The following is a 25,284-nucleotide window of genomic DNA, read 5'->3' as shown; positions in this document are numbered from 1 at the left end:
GGCTCCTACAGACTCAAACAATGGGGTGCTTTTACCCCCAAAGGAGAAGACAAATCACAACCTTATAGGAAACAGTCCGAATGACTTTCCTCTACAAAAGCCAAGCACTTACCCTTTGACAGCACCCCTAGGGGGAAAGCTAGCACTTTTTACACAAAATTGGCACATAATCAACCAGGACAAATGGGTACTGAATATAGTTCCTCAGGGTTACAGGTTCCACTTTCACACTCTTCCAAAATCAAAAGGTATGCCGGACTTGCCACAAAACCAATGAGCAGAGGCACAAAAGGAAGTTGCTGCTCTCATAGGTTAATAGGTTCATACTAGGCTATCTGCCCTGGGGCATTTATAAGCCTAGCCCGATTGTGTTTGGCTTATGCCACCCATTGATTTGAGTATACTGTGCCCTTTTTAAAGTTTAGTTTACTGTGCCTCTGTCTAATAGTGACAGGGAAGTAATCCCCGGGACAAACCTACGATCCCCCATCCACTCATCAAGATTCTTCTTGAAGAGAGTCAGTGAGGTGCTCTGCCTAACATGAATTGGAATTCTATTATGGACATGGGAGCTATTGAAAGAGTACCACAACAAGAACAGGGACGAGGCTTTTACTCAAGACTCTTCCTGGTTCCTAGAAAGGACAAAGCCTGGAGACCAATACTGGACTTGTCAATCCTAAATACTTTCCTGGATGTTCCAAAATTCAAAATGTTAACACTGCAGCAACTTCTATCCATGCTGGGCAAGAAGGCTTGGCTAGTTACTTTGGACCTCAGAGGCATACCTGCATGTCCCAATCAGACAATCTTGCAGAAGATACCACAGATTCATAGCTGGCTCAATGCATTACCAATTCTCTGCACTGCCCTTTGGCTTATCTACTTCGCCCAGGGTCTTTATAAAATGCCTGGCACCAGTAATTGCATTTTGCAGACAAAGAGGAATTCAAATATATCCCTACTTGGACGACTACCTTATTCAAGCAGAGAGCAAGGACATTCTACTAAAACATCTGTCATTTGTAAAAAAGATTATTAATTTGCCTAGGGTACACAGTAAACAAAAATAAATCAAAACTAGTGCCCTCTCAAGAGATAATATTCCTGGGTGCAAGCTTAAATACAACTGCCCAGATGGCTTATCTCACGCCAGACAAACAAAGGCAACTGACTCATTACTTTCAAATGATGGCAACAAAGACCCACCTGGGCTTCATGGCTTCCTGCATTCTACTCATTCCATATGCAAGACTGCATATGAGGAAACTACAGTGGTATCTAAAAAGTGTTTGGACTCAGCATTGCCACAGCTTGGAAACAATAGTGACTATAATTCCCTGTCTACAACAGGAGTTTCGATGGTGGTCCAGGGCCTGTCACCACAACAAGGGACAGCCCTTCACCTTACCCACTGCCAGGTAGACAATAACAATGGATGCATCGGATTATGCCTGGGGAGCACATATGGAAGGAAAATGTATTCAGGACACGTGGCCCAAGGAACAAATGCATCTTCACATCAATCAAAAAGAGATGCTAGCTGTACAGAATGCCCTGACAGCCTTCAAGGATCTACTAAAGACGGACAACACCACAGTTATGTGGTACATAAACAAGCAAGGGGGCACACATTCCTACCCCCTCTGCTGGCAAGCCATGACTCTGTGGAGCACAGCACTGACCTATCAAGTACATCTGCAGGCACAATTCCTGCCAGGAAAGAAAAATACACTGACAGACGAACTAAGCGGAAATCTCATGGATCCGCACGAATGGAAACTAAATCCACAGGTCTTCAGCATGATAAGGAAATGGGGACGCCCGGACATAGATCTTTTTGCCTCCCCTCACAACTGCCAACTACAGAAATTCTGCATAAGAACTTATCACTCACAGGCATGGAAAGTGGATGCTCTTTCATTCAGCTGGAAAACCATGACAGTTTATGCCTTCCCTCCACTGCCTCTTCTTCCCAAGGTACTCCTAAAAGTCAGACAAGAGAAGCCAAAAATGATCCTGATTGCCCCAGACTGGCCACGCCAGCACTGGTACCCAATCCTAAAGGGCTTGTCTCTAGGCCCAGCCTGGCCTTTACCTCAAATTCCTCATCTTCTGACTCAAAACAATCAGATTCTACACAGTCAACTCAGAACCTTAAATCTGGCTGCATGGCAGATAATTTAGCCACTCAGACCACACCTCTCTCTAAAGCTGTTATGGATGTCATTTTAGAAGCCAGGAGGCCCAGCACTAGGAAATCTTATGCAGAAAAATGGAAGAGCTTCTGTGCTTGGAACCAGGCACAAGGACTCGAACCGTTTGTTCCAAATATACCTCAGATTTTACAATACCTAACTGAGATGCTGGACAAAGGCCTATCCTTTCCATCTATTAAAATCCATGCCTCTGCCATTTCAGCTCATTACAATACGGAACCTCCTATTTTTTCACATCCACTGCTAAGGCAGTACCTCAGAGGGGCAAGAAACATAAGACCCCAAGGAGAGCACCAATACCTACTTGGGACCTCAATTTTGTATTAGAAAAGCTCACACTGCCTCCTTTGGAGCCAGCCAACACAGCTGATATAAAATTCTTATCATGGAAAACTGCTGCGCTCCTAGCAATAACTTCAACAAGAAGAGTCTCAGAGTTACAGGCATTAATGGCAGTGGAACCATTCATCATTTTTCATCAGGACAGGGTCTCTCTAAGGACGAACCCAACATTTATGCCAAAGGTGGTTTCCAGTCTGGCTGTTAACCAAACCATTCATTTGCCAACTTTCTATCCAAATCCCCAGAATAAAGGGGAGAGACTTCTGCACACCTTGGATATACACAGACAGCTACGATTCTACTTGGACAAAACAAAAGCTTTCAGAAAAACTGAGCAACTGTTTGTAGCTTATGCTGCAGGATCACAAGGAAAGCCTATCTCAAAGCAGATCATTTCAAAATGGATAGGACACTGCATTCGCTTCTGCTATGCACAACATGGCAAATCAGTGCCTAAGGGCATAAGGCCACATTCTACCAGAGCAGCAGCCACTTCAGCAGCCTTTCTCAGAGGAGTACCAACCAAAGACATTTTAGAAGCTGCAACCTGGAGTTCAGTGCACACTTTCACTAAACACTGCCACTTACCTCTCTACTCTAAGTCCAGAGCAGGCTTTGCCAATGCAGTTCTGCAGGGCCTGGTAGCCTCTCCTAATCCTATTTAATCCCAGCCACCCAACCTCAGCTTTGGGATTCAACCCAAGTGTAATGACTGCAACAGTGAAACACTATGAACATAGTACAGTTGTGTACCTACCATAAATGTAGATGTTAGTGTATTCACTGTTGCAGTCCAGGTTACCCACCATCCCCCTTTCTCATTGCTGGGTCCTTTTTGTACTTCTCAACTCTCTGCAACCTATGTGATGTATTTGCTTGTAGGTGAAGGAACTGTTATTTTGGTACATGCATGTTTTTTGACATAATTTTTTCCAGCCTTTCCTTTTTGGGGGCACCTAACATCTGGGGCAAGAAAAACTGAAGAAAATGGCGTCCGTTGCATCTTTTATACCCTTGGCGCACTGACGTCAGGGAAGAAGTGACAGCAACTGACGCCGGACCTAGACTTTGGAACTCTGGCCGACTGCGGGTCACCTGCCAGCAGGATAACCTAAGCGTAATGACTGCAACAGTGAATACACCCGAACATCTACATTTTATGGTAGGTACACAACTGTACTTTGCTTGTCAGGTGCTAGAATCTGTCATATCATGCACACAGTTAAGTCTCTTAACAGGTACTGTCATGATTCTGTCATAGTCCATATTGGTGTGAATGACTTGAGATGTACCTCTCTGGACTATATGAAGAGAGACATGATTGAGCTCATTGAATGCGTCCCAGGCAGATATGCCCCTAGCCTTAAGCAGCATCCTACCATCAACCAGAATGATTCCTCAGTACAAACAGAAAATTATTAACTTTAACAATTGTCTTAGTTTCTGGTGTCATTCCAAGGGGATCCAGTACCTGGCAACCTAGGAGGACATGATTGACAGACCACAATGCTTTGCCAGAGACTGTCTTCATCTGTTTCCCCTGAGCTTCAGGCTTCTGACAAAGGCTGTCACCTCCCCCATAGTGCCTTTTTATGCAACGCCATGAGCACAAAATTACCAACATAAAAATTTCTTCTAAGCAAAAGTTAAAGGTCTTGTTGCTAAACACTAGGAGTCTTAGCATGAAACTGCACTCATTGCAAGCTTTCTTTGCCCTGGAGGATGCTGACATTTGTGAAGTCACTGAAACCTGGTTCAAACCCGGGGAGAGCACCCCAGCCTTACCAGGTTACTCATCCTACCATACCTTCAGATCCCAAATGGAGGTATACAATGCCAAAGGAGGTGGAGTTTTAATATTTAGCAAAGACATACACACCTCCAGGCTGGTTAAATGGTATGACACACAGGAGACACTCCAGGTACAGCTAACTGTTGACAAAACACCTATTCAAATCATGGCTAGCTACAAACCCCCAACTATGACTCAGGACACCCACTCCACCTATCTGGACTTACTTAAATCCATCAAGATTCAACCCTCTACCATGATCCTGGGTGACTGACTACCTAGCCATAGAGTGGAAGACCTATGCCCAAACGTAAATGCCCAGAGATTCATCGGCTTCAAGGCCAGTGCATTGATCAGCTGGTTGACACCCCTACGAGAGGTGAAGATATCCTGGACCTGATCCTAACCGACTCCTTCAAAGTGGCCCTCCTACATAAGATATAATCCACCTGTGTGCATCTTCCTCCACTCTTGTATGTCACCCTATGCTCCTCCCTCTTGTTAAAATACGTATTCACTACAGCCATGTCCATCCTTTTCGCAAAATCCACTACCACATGACCACCTGCATTCCTTTGCTTAACACCATACCTATCCATCACTTCCTCATCCCCTCTGTTCCCTTCACCAACATGCCCTTTAAAATCTGCTCCAATCACCACTCTCTCACCCTTGGGGTACAGTCATCACCACTTCATCCAACTCGCTCCAAAATGTTTTTCTCATCCATCGTACACCCAACTTGTGGAGCATATGCACTAACAACATTCATCATTACACCATCAATTTCCAGCTTCATAAACATCACTCTATCCCGACACTCTTTTCACCTCCAAAACACTTTATAATACTTTTCCTTCAGGATAACTCCTACGCCATTTCTCCTCCCATCCACACCATGATAAAACAATTTGAACCAACCTCCAATACACCTTGCCTTACTCCCCTTCCATCTGGTCTCTTGCACACACAATATACCAACCTTCCTTCTGTCCATCATATCGGCTATCTCTCTCCCTATACCAGTCATACTGCCAACATTCAAAGTTCCGACCTTCACTACCACAGTCGTAGCCTTTCTTCTCTCTTCCAGCCTTCGGCCATGCCTTCTCCCTCTTCTCCTCCTTCGGCCAACATTAGCCCAATTTCCGCCAGCACCTTGTTGGCTAACAGTACTGCACCTTTGATAATTTTGGAAACATCAAGCTTGAATGAATGAGTGATGTGTTTAGTAGAAGCCCATTTGTTGTACTGCAACATGAAGATCAGCTGCTTTGGTGAGTGTGGGATGCAGCCATATACCCTTTCTCCAGTACCTCTGTTTTTATGCCACTTCTAGCATTGTTCAAGTCAGGGTTTATGGATTAAACGTAATGCCCTAGAAATTTTTTGTGTTTTGCTGTGTAAACTGCCACTTGTTTTTGAATGGTTATGAATGCTATTAACTACCCACTGAGATTTTCTGAAGAGTTAGAGTTACAAGGGCTGGCTCCATTCACACATCTTTAAGGATGTCTCCTTCAAGGGTCACAGCTCTGTAGGTAAGCAGCTTGCATTACGAAGTTATACAGATGCCTTTGCATGGCTGAAACTCCTGTTACTACAGCATGCATCTGTGTGGGGGTTTTTTGCGCCTTACTCCTGCAAACACTCATTCATTTATCTGTTGAATGCTGAACTCCAAGCCAAAACAATTGCAGCCTGCATCTTAGTAAATCTGTCTTAGTAATTGTGGCACAGTGAGTTTCCTGTCCTTGTTTATGGGAGTGCTGTTATTGAGTAATGCCTTTTTGTCTCTTCTGATGATTATGCTTTACCTCCATGTGAATTGCTGTTCTTCATGCACCAGACTACATTCTGATGGTGTTTCTGTGGCACGATATTGCCATCTAGATATCAGGTAACATATTTTGGGTTTCCTTTGTTGTAGCTGTACAGAAGGATATATTTGTTCAGTGAGATTTTGCAGCTTTTTTTTACATGATTGAAATTAGATTCAACATGGAACAGCAAACTGTCCTCTAACATACTCTTGCTGTGTCATTGTTTTCAGGTGACATCTTGTAAGGTGTTTAACTAGTACAGCCTATTTACATACTTCCAACATCCTTTCAGTGGATTGTATTGCGGCATGATCACCTGTTCTACACTTTTGGGATGGATTTTGGTCTCCTGTCCAAATGAAAAAAATTCCAACCTGATTTCCATAGGAAAATTGAGGAGGAATGCTGCTGCCCACATTGTATAGGCAGCACCAACATGAGTAGCCACAGGTAGGAAAATAATAATCTTATAATACCTTTGCATTTACTTTGGAAGATTTTCGTAATGAACTTTAATCAGCCTTGTTGGTGACTGACAGTTTGATTATTTTTCCATTGGTAGGCGTTTTATTGCATTAGTATCTTAGACCCAATGTGTTTTCCATCCTACCGTATCTGACAGTTTACCTTTTTTTTTCCAAACCCTTGGATCCAGGGCTTAGGCCCGTCAGCTACCTATAATTTCCTCTAGTCTCCTACAGTATTTCAGATCTTGTTTGCCACCTAAAAGTTATAGACATGGTTTTCAAGGGCTCAGTGTCAGCTAAGTTATAGTTTTTGGACACTTTTAGCTATTTCTAAAAAGGCTTTTTAGGTCCTTTGTAGATTCTATTCTAAGCCTTTTCTATAGTAAAACTTTTCTGTGTAACAGTTTCCGGGGATTTTTTTTCCTGCCTTTATCCCCTTTCTCTGTAGTAATTTCCTGTGTAAAATTTCTTCCCACTGTTATCCCCTACCCTGTTTAAAAAAAAAATGTCTTTATAGTTTAATTTTATTGTTATTACTGTCACTGCATTGTTCTAGGGTACAGTATTTGTACTTTCTAGTGTTTTTGAATAGTGTATGAAACACTCTTCCATTTTTGTGCATGTATTGCGTATCTCTGGTTCCTTGCAAGATGTCCAACATGGCCTCTAGCTTGTAACAATGCAGTGCCTGTGGGCACAAGATTTCTCCTGCAAGATCTGCACAGCCTGTGTTGTTTACTCCTTGTGGTTGTGGTGGTGGTGGTGGTGGTGGGGGGGCAGACCATTTAATCACGGAATGAGAGTCCCATGCTTTCTTTGAGGTCAGTGCTCTGGTGGATCACAGAAACAGACTGGTCGTAAAGGTCTTCTCCATACCTGAGCGGGACAGTTGATTCCTCTTGCTTCCACTTCAGCATCTCCTTCCTCAAAGAAAAGTGACAAATACTAAGCCTGCCAAAGAAAAAGAGAGAGAGAGAGACTTGAGAGTAAGGAGAGAAAGAAGAGGCCTTCGGATCTAACTTACATTTGGGGCCAGCTCCAAAGAATCTGAAACTGCTTTATCTGACACCATTTCTGGAGCAGAATCATGTCAAAACACCTTCCCCAGCACGTCGCTTCTGCCCAGAGCCGGCAAGTCCTAGACTCCATTTACCCATCTGTCAGGATAAACATTGGTCGCTCTTTAATGGTGTCTTGATTCAGGCCCTTTAGGTCATCAGGAAGCTTTTCTGAAGCTGATGTCACTAGGATGATGCGGAAAGTTTCTTTTGACTCTGATTCAGCTGGGGCTTCTCCCAGCACCCCCCCCACCCCCCACCCAATAGGGTTTCTAGATCTGTTCCAGTCAGTTCCCCTTTTGGTTTCTCCTTCCCTGGTCCAATCTTTGAACCTAGGATCTATGGATGTTCATCGTGTTACCCTGCTGCAGTCATCACACTTGGGTTATCCTGCCGTCAAGTGGTCCCGCAGTCGGCCCGAATTCCAAAGTCTTGGTCCGGCGTCGGCTGCTGTCACTTCTTCCCTGACGTCAGTGCGCCAGGGGTAATTAAGAGGCATCCGACGCCATTTTCTCCAGTCTTTCTTGCCGCGGTGCCCAAAGCAGAAGCAATTCGCAAGTGCCGGTCGGCCGACACCTGAGATTTTCGATTTGAATTAAATCCGAAGTCTTCATTAAAGCCAAGTACCCCGTTGGGGAACATTTTCTTGCCTCAGTCCGATGTCAGAAAAAGTTAACAATTGCATTTCTTGTGGGAAGCAAATACCTCATAAGGACTTTCATTCCTATTGTATTCCTTGCCTAGGCCCAAACCACGACGTCACAGGTTGTCGGGTTTGCGCTAGGTTTAATAAACGAACTATCAAACGCCGTTTTGACTCCGCACGGCATTACTTTGGTAGGAAATTTAATTATATCATGCCATCAGAGCAGCCGACGACCGCCACTCATTAAAAACGCAAGGATAAGGACAGGCAGCCTAGGAATAAGCCAGACACCGAGGCCTCAGTTGGACCTGTCGCCGGTTCTCCGGTTTTCAGTGGGGTGCCTATGCAGCCCGTGACGACCGCAGAACTCGAACCCCAGACAGCTGCGGACTCCCAAGCAGAGTCCACTAGGCCGACGCAGCCTTCTACCAACACCGGAGCATAGCTAGACACCGGTGCAACGGAAACACCTTCGGTTGCAGAAGGTGTCTTCAGACTGACTACACTCGCCATTAAAGCTTATGCTAAACTTAAAACTCCTTTAAAACCCAGAAAACTGTACATCAGGCTACAGTTCAAGGCCCCATGCCTAAGAAACAGATGCTTAAGGTGGCTGAAGATTTAATTACCCTTATCAGGGGTTCCCATCCCCCTCCTGGTAAAAGACCAAGACAGGAGGATTATGTATCCTCTGACCAGGTTTCTCTCTCCTCAGATTCTTCTGAGGAACAGGATTACACTTTTCCACCTTATGAGGATTCTGAGGCAGAAGATTCCATTCCCTCGGCTTCTCCCCCTGAAGACTACTCCTTTGGGGAAACTTTGCATACCATGAGGGAACATTTCCACTGGGAAGGCCAGGATTACTCAGATTCTAAGAAAAGGCTCTGAGAGTTCCTTTTACTACCCCAGCACAGACCTCTTGTTATCCCTCCTGTTTTAGGTATTGTGGATGATGTTTACTTGGAGTCTAGTTTAAATCCAGACTCTCTACCTCCTCCTCCAGCCAAACCAGACAGATACTACAGAGTACCTGACTCTCACAAATTCCTTTATAAAAGCCCTGTAGCTGACCCAGAAACAATTTCCCAGGGTCCTAAGGGAGCAAAAGCTTCTATGGCTAAAAATCCTGTGCCCTCTGAAAGGGATTCCAGAGCCCTAGATAGATGGGGGAAGAAAATTTACACCTCAGCAACTCTGGCTATGAGAGCGTTAAATTGCCAGTTTCACATGCTGAAATATCAGCAATTCCTAATGTCTCAGTTAAAACAAAAATGAGCACACATTCAGAACAGCCTGAATTCAAGGAAATGCAGGATCTGTTGCATGCAGCTGAACAGGTGGGCAAACGTACCTTGCAATGCGGATTTGATTCATTGGAAGCTTCCTGTAGAGCAGCTGTTACTGGCTCTGTCATACGTAGACATGCTTGGTTAAAAGAACAAACCCTCCCTGACCATGTTAAAGCAAAATTATTGGATGCACCTTTACAACAGGATGTATTATTTGGTGTCAAAGCAGAAGAGGTTTTAAAGAAAACGGAGGATAAGGCAAAGTCTATGCAAACGGTCAAGGATTTTTTGCAGGTACAACCCCCTCGTTTCAGCAGAAATTGGCCAACAAAAAACTGGTCCTTTCCAGCTTCAGACAGATCACAGAGGGGCAAATACAGACGCCCAAGGGGCAGAGGCCAGTCACAGGGCCCTTTCAAACCTCGCCAATGGGGTTCTGCCACCCAGAAAGGAGGAGAGAAGACAGGCCCCAGGCTAGCAGAAGACAAACACAATGACTCTATCCCCAAACTACCAAGCAAATCTCTCCTGGCAACTCCCTTGGGAGGAAAACTAGCATTTTTAGCAGACAACTGGCACATCATCACAAAAGACAAATGGGTTCTAAACATTGTCTCCCAAGGATACAGATTCCACTTTCATACCTTACCAAGGATCAAAGGAATGCCAAACCTGCCACCAAATCAATGGGCAGAGGCACAAAAACAAATTACAGCTCTCATGAACATGAAAGCCATTCAACAGGTACCTGCACAGGAGCAAGGGCAAGGATTTTACTCAAGACTCTTCCTAGTCCCAAGAAAGGACAAAGCATGGAGACCCATTCTAGATCTTTCAATTCTGAACACCTATCTGCAAGTACCAAAATTCAAGATGCTAACACTACAGCAGCTTCTTCCCATGCTGGGCAAGAATGCTTGGATAGTCACTTTGGACCTCAAGGAGGCATACCTGCATGTCCCTATCGGACAAAATTGCAAAAGATACCTCCGCTTCATTGCAGGTTCAACTCATTATCAATTCTCTGCACTGCCATTTGGCTTATCTACTGCGCCCAGGGTCTTAACAAAATGCCTGGCACCAGTAATTGCATACTGCAGACAGAGGAATTCAAATATACTCATACCTGGACGACTGCCTTATTCAAGCAGAAAGCAAGGACATTCTTTTAAAGCATCTGGCATTTGTCAAACACCTTCTAAGTTGCTTAGGGTACACAGTAAACGAAAAGAAATCAAAACTAGTACCGTCACAAGACATAATATTCCTGGGTGCCAGCTTGAATACAACGGCCCAGATGGCTTTCCTCACGCAAGACGAGCAACAACAGCTGTTTCAATATTTCAAAATAATGGCAACAAAGACCCAACTCCCTGCAAGAAAAATTCTGCAGGCCTTGGGATTTAAGGCATCTTGCATTCTTCTAATACCATTTGTAAAACTGCATATGAGGAAATTACAATGGTAACTGAAAAGCGTATGGACTCAGCACAGCCACAGCTTGGAAACATTGATACCACTCATTCCCTGCCTTCAACAGGAATTTCTATGGTGGGCACAGGCATGTCACCTCAACAAGGATCAGCCTTTCACCTTACCCACAGCCAGGCAAACTATGACAACAGATGCATCGGACTATGCCTGGGAAGCACACATGGCAGGACAGTGCATTCAGGGCAAATGGACTACATATCAGAGACACCTGCATATCAATCAAAAAGAAATGGTAGCAGTACAGAATGCCCTAACAGCCTTCAAGGACCTCTTACACCCAGGACAACTACTAATAAAGACGGACAATACCACAGTTATGTGGTACATAAACAAGCAAGGGGGCACACATTCCTACCCTCTATGCAGGCAAGCAATGACCTTGTGGAACACTGCACTCTCTTACCAGGTTCAATTACAAGCACAATTCCTGCCAGGAAAGAAAAATACATTGGCAGACGACCTAAGCAGAAACATCATGGATCCACACGAATGGAAACTAGATCCACAAGTATTTGCAATGATAGTTCAAAGATGGGGACGCCCAGACATAGATCTGTTTGCAAGCCCCCACAACCACCAACTTCAAAAATTTTGCACAAGGACCTTCCATCCACTAGCTTGGAAAGTGGACGCCCTCTCATTCAGTTGGAAAACATTAACAGTTTATGCCTTCCCTCCACTGCCTCTTCTAGCAAAGGTACTGCTGAAAGTCAGATTAGAGAGGCCACAAATTATACTTGTTGCACCAGACTGCCCACGCCAACATTGGTATCCAGTTTTAAGGAATATGGCCCACGGCCCACCATGGATTTTGCCACAAATTCCTCGCCTGCTCACCCAGCGAGACCATCAGATTCTACACAGCCAGCTCAAGACTTTAAACCTGGCTGCATGGCAAATTACCTAAACAACCAACCGACACCTTTATCCAAAGCTGTTATGGATGTCATTCTGGAGGCCAGGAGGCCCAGCACCAGGAAAACCTATTCAGACGAATGGAAAAGATTTTGCGCCTGGAACCAGGCTAAAGGCCTAAAACCCCTTGATCCAAACATCCCTCAGTTTCTACAATATTTGACTGAGATGTTACACAAAGGACTTTCCTTTTCATCTGTTAAGATCCACGCCTCAGCAATTTCAGCACATTACAGCACGGATCCTCCTTTATTTTCACATCCACTCCTAAGACAGTTCCTTAGAGGGGCTAAGAACTTAAGACCACCAAGGAGAGCTCCAACACCTACTTGGGATCTCAACTTTGTTCTGGAAAAGCTTACACTGCCACCCTTTGAACCAGCTTTTTCAACTGATTTAAAATTTCTTTCATGGAAAACTGCCCTAGTACTAGCAATAACCTCAGCTAGAAGAGTCTCAGAGCTACAGGCACTAATGGCAGTGGAATCTTTCATCATTTTTCATCAAGACAGAGTCTCTCTACGAACGAATCCTTCCTTTTTGCCAAAGGTGGTATCCAGTGTGGTCCTAAACCAAGCCATTCACTTGCCCACCTTCTTCCCAAATCCCCAAAACAAAGGAGAAAGACTCCTGCACTCTTTGGACATTCGCAGGCAATTACGTTACTACTTGGATAAAACTAAAGCTTTCAGAAAAACTGACCAGCTTTTTGTAGCCTATGCTGCAGGATCACAAGGAAAAGCTATCTCAAAACAGACCATTTCAAAATGGATAGGACATTGCATACATTTCTGCTACACACATCATGGGAAACCAGTACTTGCTAACATTAGGTCCCACTCCACCAGGGCTACAGCTACATCAGCAGCGTTTCTCAGGGGAGTGCCAACCAAAGGACATTCTGGAAGCTGCTACTTTGGAGTTCAGTGTACACCTTCACCAAACACTATCATTTACCTTTATACTCTAAGACTAGAGCTGGTTTTGCCACTGCAGTTTTGCAGGGCCTACTAGCTTCTTCTAACCCTGTTTGATTCCACCTCCCATCCTTAGCTTTGGGATTCAACCCAAGTGTGATGACTGCAGCAGGGTAACACGATGAACATAGTACAGTTTTGTACCTACCATAAATGTAGATGTTCGGGTGTTCACCCTGCTGCAGTCCAGGTTACCCTCCCTCCATCCCCTCTGAACTAGCTGAACATATCTCTACCACTTCTTCCTATACTACCTCTGTGGTGTATTTGCTTGTGCCTAAGGGTTGTTTGATTTTTATTTAACCATATATATTTTGCCTACCTATTGGGGGCACCTGACATCTGGGGCAAGAAAAACTGAAGAAAATGGCGTCGGATGCCTCTTAAAATACCCCTGGCGCACTGACGTCAGGGAAGAAGCGACAGTAACTGACGCCGGACCAAGACTTTGGAATTCGGGCCGACTGCGGGACCGCCTGACGGCAGGATAACTCAAGTGTGATGACTGCAGCAGGGTGAACACACTAACATCTAGATTTATGGTAGGTACAAAACTGTACTTTTCACATGGCAGCTGTGAGATAATGTCATCAGAGCAGAGAGCAGCTTTGATTCCAAAGCTTCCCTTAACCTTTCAGCGCTGGCATCATCTGATCATGAATGGTCTTGGAGCTAAATGTGTCAGGACCGAGGTGCAGTGGTTGAGTTTGACGCTGTGGTTTTCAGAGCCGTCTTTGCCTTAGACAGCTCAGCTCCATTGTCTGCTTTGCACAGGTCAGTGCTTTTGCAAGATTCCTCTCCAGGCCTAGAGAAGGAAGTTCCTCACATTTACTCTGCACAGTCTTGACTTCCTCTGGATTCTGCAGCTTCAACCTAACTTCCTGTCCATCAGGGACAGCCATCTTCATTTAGCCTTTAGGTTCCTTGCCTGACAAGTCCCCATTCTGATTCATCACCAGAAGTGAGTAGGAGGGCAAAACTGTCTTTCAGTGGCATACGCTTTTCCACCCCAAAGGACTTCTAAAATCTTGAACTACAGTACATGAAGGAAAACGTTATTAAAAGCTGCAAATTTTATTCCTTCTAGAAGCTGCTTCAAACTGATACAAGAACTGTTCTTGTCAGTTGTTTCTTCAGTTGTGGAAGGGCATATGCTTGATATGAACAGAATCACTCGCATTCTTGCTCTTGAAGAATACGAGAATGTACTCTTGAACCGTATGTCTCTAGCATCTTTTGCTCTTGTTTGTCTAAATATGTTTATTATAATACTGCAAAGCAAAAGAGAAAATGCTACAAATACATTATGATCCTATTTTTTTCCAACTTGGGTTGGTAAGTTCATTAACATTTCTTTTACACAATCTCATTCAAGATCTAGTTCATTCATCATCCTGTTCAACATTCTTGTTCAACCTAGCCGCATTCTTGTTCAAACTAGCCATACACCATTAATAACTATAATGCTAACACATGTAAGCATGAGTTACTGTCACAGACTGCTGTTACTAATGTATCAAAAAAGTGTGTATGCAGTTGATATGCATAACAAACCTACATGCGTCAGTAACTCAGTTGAACTACGTACATATTTACCCAGATAATTATTTAAACATTGTCCTTCCTTATCCAGAAATTCTCCTCTGATCCAATTCTTATCGCCCAACAGACATTCCCACAATTGTAGTGTTATTCCCCCTCCACCAGTTATTCCCATCCTTATCACAAAATGCTTTAATTTATGGTGGAACTGAACTGTTGAAAAGATGTAAAAACATTCCCAGCATGCTTACTCAGTTTTGATGGCATAATTAAAAATATTCGACACTGCCAGTCAGACAGCTGGTATTGATTCATATAAACATCATCCCATCTACACTTAATTCAAGTCCTGTGCATTGAGAATCTGATGGAATTGCTCCAGCATTACACAATTTACATTTGTTTGCAAACAAAAAAGACTTTGCCTTTCTAAAGAACTTCTTAAATTAAATTGCAGAAGAAACTAAGGATGTTATGTAGTCCTATCTGGCCTACATTCTTACCCGTGGGTTCGGAGCCGAATATCAGCTCCAACTCGACCAAACTTTTCTAGCTCAAAGTCTCCTTTTGGCTGGGCTAAGCAGGTAGCCCATGGTGCACTGCTCCATGTGCCCAGATCTCATTTGCCGCTCATGTAGCTCGGACGTGGTCTCGCTCTTGGCTGTGGCTAAGTACCTTTTTCTTGTCTTGAGAAAAAATTTGTTCATAAACAAAAAGCTATTTTCATAGCTGTTGTCTTTAGTGTTTAGGTTTTTGGTAGTGTGCTTGTTTTTGTGGTATCCCGATAACTGTTCCCTTGGGCTAGGCCCGTTTCAGTTAGAGGACCTAGTCCTTTTGTCCTGTCTGTTCTTCAAACCATTTAAGTTAGAGGTTTGGTTTCTGTTCCCTTACCTTGTGGTCATTAACCGTTTTAGTTAGAGGTTTTTGACATAGCTTGTCTCAGTGTGTGCCTCTAGTGTGTGTGTGTACTGTTTCAATTTATAACTGGTTCCCATGTTTTTGTGGTGTTGAGCATCTGTGAGTTTTCTTGTCAGACTTCTCTTAGGTTGCGTTGTTGGTGTTTGTTGTGAAGAATGTCCAAAGATTCCAAGGTGCGCAAACCTTCGGGTTTCAAAAAGTGCTCTAAATGCGGGTACAAAATGTCCATCACCGATGGGCATTCTATTTGTGTGTATTGCCTAGGAGCCATTCATCTGCAGGAGTCCTGCAGTTTTTGCCATGCGTTCTGTCCCAGAGTGTTCCAAGAGAGAAAGAATAAGCTGATCTTAAAGGGACTTTTGAAACCCTCTTTCGAAGAGGCCTTGGATTCTTCTCCCAGTGCTAAGTCTAAGTCATCCAAGTCTAAAAAGAGATCTCCGGCTCAGTCATCTTCATCGGAGCCTCTGGAGGAAGTCTCAAAAATTGCATCAACCTCCTCTGCTCCACTGTCCTTGGGGCCGCAGGAGGTGTAGGTGGTGTAGGAACCGGCATCGGCTCCAATTATATTGGAACCTTTTCGGAGCCGATCACCCAGTCTTAGACCAGTCTCTCCTGAGAGGAGATCTCGATCTCCCTCCCTGTCCTCCAAATCCTCCAGGACCCTTTCAGATGTGGATGTTGATAGGGTGGTCCAGAGGCTCCTCCAGTCACCGGTTTTGGCAAAATTGTTTTCGGCTCCGGCCAAGTCAGCTCCGGAGCCCGTCCCGACCCCTTCTTCGATCATTCCTCCGAGTGCATCTCTGTCCTCGGAGCCGGAGTGTTCCGCGCCATGTGATGTTCCTAGGCCTGTTCCGATGGCCCCTCCAACACCATCGGTACCAACATCAGCTCCGACCCTGTCGGCTCCGTCCTCTGGGTTCGGGACTCAGATTCTTCAGTCGGGCCAGAGGGGGACATCTCGGGACATGTTTCTGTTCCGAGTCTCAACCTCGGTGCCTCGGCTCGGGGAATTCTGACTCCTGTCATGGTCTTGGAGGCTGGCCAGTCCTCGGACTCGCGGGGGGGGGGGACCTTCGAGGCCATGCAGACTGCGCTGGCCAGATCGTCAGCTACATCAGGCGGATCGGTCACTCTGTCCCCCACCACTCCGGTGAGAGCCTCTGATCACCACCTATCCATGGACAGCAGACCACCAAGGCCTAGGGATACCCCCACGAGTGGTCCCCAACTTTCTGAGGGCCCTTCAGAGTTCGTGCCTGAGGAGCCCCGTAGAAATAAAACTTGCAAGAGGAAGCACATAGACTCCCAGGATGAGTCCCTCACCTCTGATACTGACCTCGAGGAATCGGAGGTGTCCCCCAAGTCATCCTCTGATGATGATTCCTTCTCTGACATCCTGGAGATACTGAAGGAAAGAGGTGACTGGCCATCCAAAGCCCCTTCCGAGGAGTCTGTCCTCCTTAAGGCCATTGGTGCTCAGCCCTCCGCCTCCTGGGTGTCCCCACCCTTCGACGAACTCCTTGATTTGATCTGTCAAAGGGTGTGGGAAAACCTTGATTCTGTAGAGCCCATACCCAGGCGTCCCAACAAGTTTCTTTCTGCTCCCCAGGGTAAGGAGTTTTTGTCCAATGGGAGTTCCTGTAGATGCCATGGTGGTGGCGGTGGCCACTCAGAAGGAAGTAGCAGAGACCTCTTCCTCCGTCCATCCTCCTAACAAGGAGTCTAGAACCATGGACTGGTACGGGAAGCGTATCCTCTCGTCAGCAACCTTTACCTTACGGTCGCTGAACTATGTCTCATTTCACTTGGCTCCAGAGAGAACTCAAGGAGTTCGGAGATACTCTTGCAGGTAACGTCCCTGAGGCGGTGGCCCAGACGATTAACGCCCAGGTGTCTACCCTCAATTCCATTGTCAACTCCTCCATGCGGCTCATTTCGTATGCAGCCGAGGGAGCGAGTAGGGCAGCAAGCTCAGGAGTTTCCCTTAGAAGGCAAGCCTGGCTGCGCCTGTGTCACTTCGAGGAGGCCTTCAAGTCTTCCTTCACTGACGCCCCCTTTGATGATGGTTCTTTGTTCGGAACCAAAGTGAAAGACACCCTCACTAGGTGCGAGCAAGAGGGAAAGACCCTGTCTGCCGTAGGAGTCTGTTTTTCCCTTCCTTCTAGGCCTTACTCCAAGGCCCAGCAGGGTGGGAAGATGTGGTTCAAGAAATCACAGAGGTTTTTTCCTGCCGCACAAGGTGAGCCCCCCTCCAGAGGCAGCAGAGGGAGAGGTTATTCAGGGAGACGCCGCCCTAGAGGCAGTGGGGGCCCCCGCAATTCGGGAGACCACGATTCCTTTCTCGGCTCTCCCTACTCGTTCCTGACGGAGTGCCCGGCTGTGCTTATCCGGAGCCAGTCGAGGGTCGAATTTCATTATATCCGGAAGCCTGGAAAAGCCTCACCCAGGACTGATGGGTGTTGCGAATAATTTCCGGAAGTTACCTCATTCCATTTACATCAAACCCCCCTTCAATCAGAAAAGTCCCAGATGTTCCACCCAGTCAAAGGGATCAAGCAGCCTCAGTGGTTTCAAAGTTGCTAGGAAAAAGAGCCACCCAGTTTGTCCCCTCAGACCAAATCGGATTAGGGACTTACTCAAGATTCTTTTTGGTGCCAAAAAGAACAGGAGACCTGAGACCCATATTAGATCTCAGCCAACTGAGCAACTATGTACAGAAGTCCAAGTTCCATATGGTCACACTGCAATCGATTCTCCCATTGTTGGGAGAGGAGGTATGGATGTGCTCCATCGACCTCAAGGATGCTTACTACCATGTAAAAATGGACAGGGCATCCAAGAGTCACCTACGCTTCCATCTGGGAGCCAGTAATTTCCAGTTTCGAGCCCTGCTCTTTGGTCTCACTACAGCCCCCAGGGTGTTCACCAAGTGTATGGCGGTGGTGACTGCTCACTTGAGACATCAGGGATTCCAAGTGTTTCCATATCTGGATGACTGTCTCCTTACCGCCCCCACCAGGCATCAACTAGTCCAAACCAGGGACGCTACCATCACTCTGTGTCAACAGTTGGGCATAACACTAAATTGGGAAAAATCTGCTTTGTTGCCCTCGCAGCGTGTCACCTTTATAGGCGCAGACTTAGACACCATTTGAATGCAAGCATTTTTACCGCAGGAGAGGATCAGAGTCTTACAACAACAAATACACATCCTGATGACCCTGAGGAAAGCGAAGGCAAGAAGGGTTCCCCAACTCCTGGGGACCATGGCAGCAACAATTATGTTGGTCCCTCTAGCGAGATTGCACATGAGACTTCTCCAATGGCTCCTCTTTGTTCAATGCTGTCTCCAAAACTTTCCACTTTCTCTCCCCATTTTGCTCACAGACAGATGCAATCAGGACCTCAGTTGGTGGCTTTGCACCAACAATTTGGATGGTGGAATGACCACGGACACCTCCCAGATGGGGTGGGGGGGCATAATCTTGGCAGGACAGTCCAAGCCACGTGGCAAGATCACGAGATACATCTGCATATCAACGTCCTAGAGATGAGAGCAGTGCTACTTGCGTTGCAGACACTTGAGAGCTTTCTACCTCTAGGGACTATTGCAATACACTCAGACAACATGTCAGTAGTGTGGTATCTAAACAAACAAGGGGGAACCAGGTCTTACCCCCTGTGCAGAGAGGCCATGTGAGTGTGGCAGTGGGCAGTAACTTTCCAATTGATTCTGGTGGCAATGCACATTCCGGGGAAGTCCCAACGTGATTGTGGACAGTCTAAGCAGAGCTATTCTGATGCCTTACGAGTGGTCCCTGAATTGTCTAATTGCAGAACGAATCTTCAGCAGATGGGGTCAGCCTTGCTGCAACCTTTTTGCCAGCCCCCTCAATACCAAATGCAGCAGTTACTTCACGCTGATCCCCCGACAGGGGGAGTCACCCAGGGACACTCTGGTTCACGCAGGGTCAGCCTTAGGTCAAGTGGTGCCCTAGGCAAAAGGGCTTCACAGCACCCCCCTCCCACACCACCTGGTGCCCTCATCCTGGTCTACTTACACTATCTAGTGTACTGAAAAAGTGCCCCTGCTAGAGTGGCGCCCTAGGCAGCCGCCTAGTTGGCCTATGCCTAAGGCCGGCTATGGGTTCACGATTGGCCCTCCAGTCTGCTTTATGCTTTCCCTCCGTTTCCCTTGCTATCAAAGGTAGTTCAGAAAGCGCAATCCTTGGGAAGCAGAATGATTCTGATTGCTCCACACTGGCCTCGTCAAGTCTGGTTCCCTTTTCTTCAGCCATACATTGCGGACACTCCTTGGATTCTGCACCCTCAACCAGATTTGCTGACACACATGTCGGGACAGTTCCACCTCTCTCTTGATGACCCTCCGGTTGACAGCCTGGCTACTCCACTTCCAAGTCGTTAGTTAGGCTTCATAAATTTTCACCGGAAGTGGTTCACATTTTATCTTCCTCCCGTAAGCCATCTACTAGGAAGATTTATTCCAGCAAATGGAAGAGTTTTCTATTTGGGCGCATACCCAAGGTATTGATCCTTACACAGCTCCAATTGCTTCAGTCTTGGAGTTTTTGTCTATGCTTTTCCATCAGGGTTCCGCATCAGCTACCATCAAAGTTCAGTTGGCAGCGATCTCTAATTTTCATGTGGCTAATGAACCTAGTCTCATGGCTCATAGACTTTGCAAGGCTTTCCTGAAGGGTACTCTTACTCCGTCCCCCGGTCTCCGAACCTGTCATGCCCTGGGATCTCAATTTTGTTCTACAAGCCCTTACTTCACCACCTTTCGAGCCTGTAGCTACCTGTGAATTGAAATTCTTGACCTGGAAAACAGCCTTCTTAACAGCAATCACTTCAGCAAGGCGAATTTCAGAAATTCAAGCCCTGTCTATCAAACCACCATACTTAATCTTCCATAAGGACAGGGTTTCTCTTCGACCAAACCCTTCTCTTCTTCCTAAAGTGGCTTCCGTGTCTAATCTTAATCAATCCATTGAGTTGCCTGTATTCTTTCCTCAATTTTCAAACAAGGCAGAATTTAAATTTCATCAATTGGATGTACACAGACAGTTACGTTTCTATCTGCACCGAACAAAAGATAGCCGGAAGTCTGATCAACTATTTGTCTCCTTTTCGGAAAACAAAATTGGGTCCCCGGTCTCCAAGATCACCATATCCAGATGGATATCTAGTTGCATCTCTTTCGCCTACCAAGCAGGAGGAAACTATCTGCCATTTCCGGTCAAGGCTCACTCTACTCGGGCTGTTTCTACATCTACAGCTTATCAAGCCAGATTGTCAATGGATGAATATGTGCTGCAGCTACTTGGGCTTCTCACACATTTGTTTCTCAATACAAATTGGACGTGGTTTCTAGGGGCAGGTCGTCCTTTGGCTCCACAGCACTCAGGAGTATTTTCCTATGAGCCACCATGATGTAGGTGCTAGGGACTCTGTCCGACGGGTAAGAATGTAGGCAAGATAGGACTACATAACATCAGGAAGTTATGTACTCACCATAACGTTCGATGTATGTAGTCCATCTCGCCTCACATTCTTACTTACCCTCCCACCTTCCCCCTTCCTGGGGGATCTGGAGGTTAGGTTGTTATTTACAGAGTTCCCTTTACTTAAGCTTATTCTTTTTATCTGGATGTTGTGTATGCATGGGGTATGAATGGGTATTGCAGCAAACTAGATCTGGGGATATGGAGCAGTGCACCATGGGATACCTGCTTAGCCCAGCCAATAGAAGACTTTGAGGTAGAAAAGTTTGACCGATTCGGAGCCGATATTCGGCTCCGAACCCACAAGTAAGAATGTGAGGTGAGATGGACTACATACATCGAACGTTATGGTGAGTTACATAACTTCCTGTTGTCAGAAAACAGTTCCAGATGCTCTTTGTAATTCACTGACTCTCTGGATTCCTGCCTGCAAGACTGCATTGGCTGGCCCAAGTACTAGAGCTTTCACTTTCCCACTGCAGGCTTGGCTGGCTCCCTCTCTAATTATCAGTGATTTGTCAGTGGTATAAAGGGACTAGCACTATCTCAAGATCTTTCTAGCACAGTTTGATGAGCATCTGGAGCAGGCTGCTTGTGCATCATCTATCTGTCAAGCCAGCTGGAAACAAGAGTTTGCAGATGAGTACCCTGCCGGGATGTCATCTTTTCTTTATGCAACTTTTGCTGCACGTGTTTGTAGGTGTGCACAAAAGATCATTACTATATCAAGCGCAGGAAGCAAAAACCACACAGGCTTTGTGCAAATTGTCTTTATTATCGTGGTCCAGGAGCATAATGTTTTAAGATGTCCCCTGTATGGTTGCCTTAATCATCAGGCCATTAACCGCAGGATGTGATCCTTAGAAGTATATTAAACAGAAATGCTGCAGTTGGTTTAAACATGTCTTCCACTGGTTCTTACACCAACTTTCCCCAAGTAAAAGAAAGGTAAATGCTTTAGGGAGAAGTTTGCACAGGAAACTGACAGTACTGCTGCAGAGTCTGAAGATGCCTATCTAGCACCCCAACTGTGTCCAACATTTTGTTCAGCCAAGTTCTTAGGCATGACTCCCAGAAAGCTGCCAAACATTTTGGTATTGGCATGATGTCTTGAGCTGAAGCCGTTTTGTTCAATTTTGGAGACACTGTGCAGGTCTTGAGTTCTGGTGGTAACGCCATGATAGTTCACGTGGAATCTGAAAGGAGACTACATTGAGGCCCGTGGTGTCTTCCTGTGCCCTGAAGTCTACAAGCCAGACTTCATTCCCTAACACAGACCCAAGACACTGAAACCCAAAACCACCGCAGTGTCATCTGTCAGTTTACAGTAGCAACCCCAGACTTTCTTATCTTTAACACCTAGGGTCTTTACTCAGGGTATTTTCAGGTTGGCCCATGATTTCATGGAATTTATGGTGTCTAGGCAGCCAACCTCTGGAAAAGATTCTGGATGCAGACCTTTTAAAGGGGGTGGGTACTTTTGAATGGAGTCATGATTATTTTAAAATACATAGCACCTTCATACGAAAGATTTATACAGCTGCATGTATGTTATATAAAGGTTCATATTGATGGGAACTTTTTTCAAACAGTCCCATTGCAGACTGTCCTATGTATTTCATTTACAAAAAAAAGTCGCAATACTGTTAAATTATTTGACTTTATAGGGCTTGCTTCTCAGCCACAAAAGCTGCTTTTTTTTGCTCGTGTAGCATCCTACACTTGAAAATAGAAAACTACTGCTGATCTGCCAAATGCTTCAGCTGAGTTGCATTATTGCTCACGTCTCTTAATCCACTACAGAATTCTCTTCCATCCCTTGGATTTCATATTTTCGTATACATTGCAGTGTTTCCTGTGGATGGGTACATATTTTTATCCCTTATGGTGAGAGAGGAAAAAAAAATTGAAAAAATAGTAGGGCAGAATAATCAAAACCATAACTTCCTTAGCTGACAAGTCACCTGTTGGACCAGAAGCTGTGCAGTTCATCCTCTTGTTTGCATTGAATAGTCATTTTCAAAGGAAACTCATCTCCTGTTTTACAACTTTTGCCAGACCTCCGTAGCAGTGACATTATTGGATTATTCACATCATAGGTTTTCAAAGCGCACTGTAATATGCTGAGTCTGCCTAGCCAACACCTCTAGCCCTGGAGAAAAAAATGTGATGCACTTTCATTGTTTAATATAGTAGGTGTGCAAGCCAATTCACCCCCCACCAGGTTCTCTCTTAAATGCCAGAAAGTTGGCTTTCTTTATTTTCACATGCCCCAGTCACTCGAATATTCTTCTTAAAAGCAATGTCCTATGGTTAATTTGGTTTGCTTGTAACAGCACCATCTTTACCTCCAAGTTGTACAGTGCTCATTAAGTGTGCATTCCCTTGTTGAAATTCATCAGTGGTATCAGAGAACTGGTTACTTCAGTGCCCCTTTGTTCACTTGCCAAGTTTGCATTTGTTCATTCATCTTAGCCTGCTTCTCATCACAGGGAGACATTGGTGAACATACCTGTCAACCTGTTGGACAAGAAATCTGAGCAAAGCCCAATGTAATGGGGGACAAAGGCCTCAAAATAGGGACACATTTTAAATATTGCTCTTAAAAACATAGAAAGTTGCTAGAATACAAGGATTTGTGTTGGCATGCATTTTCTGAAGGATATGATATCTAAAACGTAAACATTTCAGTATTTAATGAATTCAGTCTTCGCTGAATTGCCAGAAAAACAGAAATTTTATGACAGACCAAAAATAAGCAGCAAAAATCTGGACATTCTGTAAAAATCTGGACAGTTGAGATGTATGTTGAAGTACATAAATCAGGTTCTCCATTTACATCAAGAAAAATCACTTCTCCATTTGTTTAATTTCTCTAGGTATTTTGAGTTTCTAATACCATGACAGGAATGAACCCTATTCCTAAGTCAAAGTATGATTAAAGTTTGTAAAATTAGCATTATGTCAATCTTTGATGTTAGTCAAAAATGTTATTCGCAACACCCGTAGTGTGCCAAGAATGGACTCCTGCAATTCATACAGAGTTGCATGCATTGGTAGCATATCTGAATAAGACTAAATTCTTTTTTTTTATGAGTCCCATTGCTCCTACTACTGTTAGAACTGCCTGGGTATCTTTCTTTGACATTGCCCTCATTTCTTCCTGCAAATCTTGTCATTGTATGACTTTGTCTCTCTGTCTATATAAGACACTATAATCACTGGGTGTAGCAGTTTCAATGATCAATGCTACTTTTGTTGTCTTTTCATGGACTGTTGTATCTGGTTTTCTCGCATCTGTTTTTGAACTGTTGGTAAAGGGTGATCCCACGGGATATAAGTTTCATCATTCTCTATAATGCTTTGTGGCTAATGTTTCCATTGCTTCTCATCTACTTCAGTATTATAATGTTTGCACTATCCCTAATGCAACAGTCTTGTCACATTGTAATGCCTTTCAGTATACAGACAGTCTGTCATTAGTGACCTGCATTTGTCTATTTCTCCCACATATTCAATAGACTTTGTAAACTAACTTGTAGGTAGTCCACTATGCTGGACCAATAATATTAACCTCTCCTCTTTGGGGTTAAATTCACCTCTCCTTAACCATTTCTGCATCAGGTCCTGATTGACATAAGGTTGTTGTAGGACTTTTCTGTACTTGCAAATATATTTGTCTTTTCCACATTTCTTGCCTTCTCATCTGATCCTCCTCCTTATATTCTTTTTTTTTTTGGCATGTTCAGTTGCTGCTTGATGTTTTTGTCGACTACTGGTTTGATTTCCATTCCTGCTTGACATCGATATGCTTCAGCTAAACTAAGCAGGGAGGTCATCTTAGATTTGTTCTCTTCATGTTTCAAAACTTTCACTATGTTTGGATCTGATGAGGTCTTCAGGTATGTGTGCATTCTTACATTTGCAGATCTATACATGTAATCAGTTCTCGAGGAGGCGTATATCTCCTTCAAAATGAGGGATATATAATCCTGATATACACTGATTTTTATATATAATTTGATAATAGTGAAACATTTTTCTTGTTTTCCTAACCATCTGATTAGGACCAGTCTGTCACCCCCAAAAGTGTAAGTTAGAACAGGAAGAGCAAATTGGTTTATAGCTTGGACTTTGTTCCTAGATGCCAGGGCTGTTTTCAGTATTACTTTCACTCCTCTAAAATATTCTTTAACTGAGTTTTGTTTGCATTTGTTCATGTTTTATTGTCTATCCTTCATCAGTTCTAGGGTTACCACCTGTCCCACTTTGCG

General features: G+C 44.7%; 1 protein-coding gene across 3 annotated transcripts in view; it reads left to right on the top strand.

Moving 5' to 3' along the window:
* Positions 1-25,284, top strand: part of TCF20 (transcription factor 20) — a 2,163,179-nt gene that overhangs the window by 1,262,477 nt on the left and 875,418 nt on the right. For all 3 annotated transcript variants that reach the window (XM_044074720.1, XM_044074711.1, XM_044074667.1), the window contains exon 6: positions 6,407-6,626. The gene's annotated coding sequence lies outside the window, so the exon portion shown is untranslated. The remainder of the gene's footprint in view (positions 1-6,406; positions 6,627-25,284) is intronic.

Source organism: Protopterus annectens, chromosome 1.part1 (genome assembly GCF_019279795.1).
Source record: "Protopterus annectens isolate FY-2018-M chromosome 1.part1, PAN1.0, whole genome shotgun sequence".
Classification (NCBI taxonomy): Eukaryota; Metazoa; Chordata; order Ceratodontiformes; family Protopteridae; genus Protopterus; species Protopterus annectens.
The sequence above is the reverse complement of the archived record's forward strand: the minus strand, read 5'-3'. Positions and strand labels throughout refer to the sequence as shown.